A 1,970-nucleotide genomic window follows, 5' to 3' on the forward strand; every position below is an offset into this window, starting at 1 on the left:
TAGAATTATTCCATATCAGAGGACTTTTTGGACGATTGATGTGTGGTGGCCTTGAAATGTAATTTCTCGGATAATGTCACGTCATCACTGGTATATAGTTAGTGTGTGGGTTAGTAGGCCCAGTGTTAAAAGGGTGATAGAGTTAAAGTGAAATCACATGGCCAGGCCAGATGTTATTAGGAGAAATAAATGAGAGAGCTCCTGTTAGTGGTCAGGGGCTGGGTTTGACTATATGGTAGGCATGTGTATGGTGGGTCATTATGTGTTGTTGTACAGGTAAAGGCTTACTAGCAATGTAAAGACATAGGCTGAATAAGGGCTATGGCAAATTCGAGGATGGTTAGTAGGATTAGAGTAATGAGAGCGATTGAAGCTGCGGGAAGACTGATAGTTGATAGTACTAGTGTGGCTCCTCTGATTAAATGTATTAGCAGGTTTCTGGGTGTAATGTTGGCTGTTAATCGCACAACTGGTGCCATTGGTTGAACGAATAGGCTAATAGTTTCAATGATCACTAGCGTAGGGATAAGTGGTATAGGTGTGCCTTGTGGTAAAAAGTGAGCTAAGGAGGTTTTTGTCTTGAAGCAGAAGCCTGTAATGATTGTACCTGCTCATAAGGGGATTGCTATACCTAGGTTTATTGATAATTGGGTAGTTGGTGTAAATGAATGGGGTAGAAGCCCAAGGAGATTGGTTGAGGCAATGAAGAGAATTAGGGAGATCAGTGTAAGGGATCAGGTTCGTCCTTTAATGTTATGGGTTATTATTATTTGTTTTAGTACAAGTTGAATTAGTCACTGTTGAATGGAAATCAATCAGTTACTGATTAGATGACTGGAGGTTAGAAATAGTACAGGAGGAAATAAAATGATTAATACTACTGCAGGTAGACCTAGAATTGTTGGGGTAGTAAGAGGTGAATAGATTTTCGTTCGTTTTAATTCTCGGGAGCTTTATGTTTTTGTGTTTTGATTGTTTTTGGTTATAAGGGCTATATAATAAATGAAATTTGATAATTTTAACTGAATAATGGAGCATAAAGTTACAATTATTGACAGGATGACAATGGATCATGTGGAAGTATCTAGTTTAGGCATTCACTGCAAATAGGTGCAGATCCCCTCAGTCTTTAACTTAAAAGGTTAATGCTAGATAGCTTTACAGTGATATTATAGTGCAGACGTGGATCAGGTTTCAAAGCATTTTAAGGGGGTTAATTCTAGGACAATAAGTATAAAACTGTGGTTAGACCCACAAATTTCTGAGCACTGTCCATAGTAAAGGCCTGGACATGTAGCGGTTAAGGTCGTTTGATTTAAGCGTCCGGGGATTCCATCTGTTTTGAGGCCCAGTAAGGGGATAATTCATGAATGCAGGATGTCTTCGGATGAGATTAATATATGGACAGGGATTTCTATTGGGAGAATTGTTCAGTTATCAACTTCAAGGAGTCGAAGTTCTCCTGGCTTTAAGTCTGCTGTTGGAATCATATAAGAATCAAAGCCTAACTCTTCATAGTCTGTATATTTATAGCTTCAATATCATTGGTGGCCAATTGCTTTGACAGTAAGAGAAGGATTGTTAACCTTGTCTACTATGTGCACAATATATAGGGATGGGAGGTCAATTAAAATTAAGATAATGGCGGGTAAAATAGTTCACACAGTTTCGATTTCTTGAGCATCTATGGTGCCAGTATGAGTTAATTTTGTTGTGAGTATTAGGGAAATGATGTTTAGGACCAGGGAACTAATTAGGAAAATAATTATAAGAGCATGGTCATGGAAAGTGAGTAGTTCTTCTATAATAGGGGATGTGGCGTCTTGAAGGCCTAATTGAACTGGATGAGCCATTAAGACATATAGGATTTAACCTATAAATTCGCTTTGACAAAGTTATGTAATAATTTAACTAATATCGAGAGAGTCATAGAAGTTATGGGATTGGCTTGAAACCAGTTTCTGGAGGTT

The 1,970-nt window shown here is 38.1% G+C and overlaps 1 pseudogene; it reads right to left on the reverse strand.

Annotated features, from left to right (window-relative positions):
• Positions 1-258: 258 nt before the first annotated feature.
• Positions 259-1,368, reverse strand: LOC116813025 (ATP synthase subunit a-like; annotated as a pseudogene).
• Between the last annotated feature and the right edge of the window lie 602 nt (positions 1,369-1,970).

This window comes from Hylobates moloch, unplaced genomic scaffold, assembly GCF_009828535.3.
Source record: "Hylobates moloch isolate HMO894 unplaced genomic scaffold, HMol_V3 SCAFFOLD_1, whole genome shotgun sequence".
Lineage (NCBI taxonomy): Eukaryota > Metazoa > Chordata > Mammalia > Primates > Hylobatidae > Hylobates > Hylobates moloch.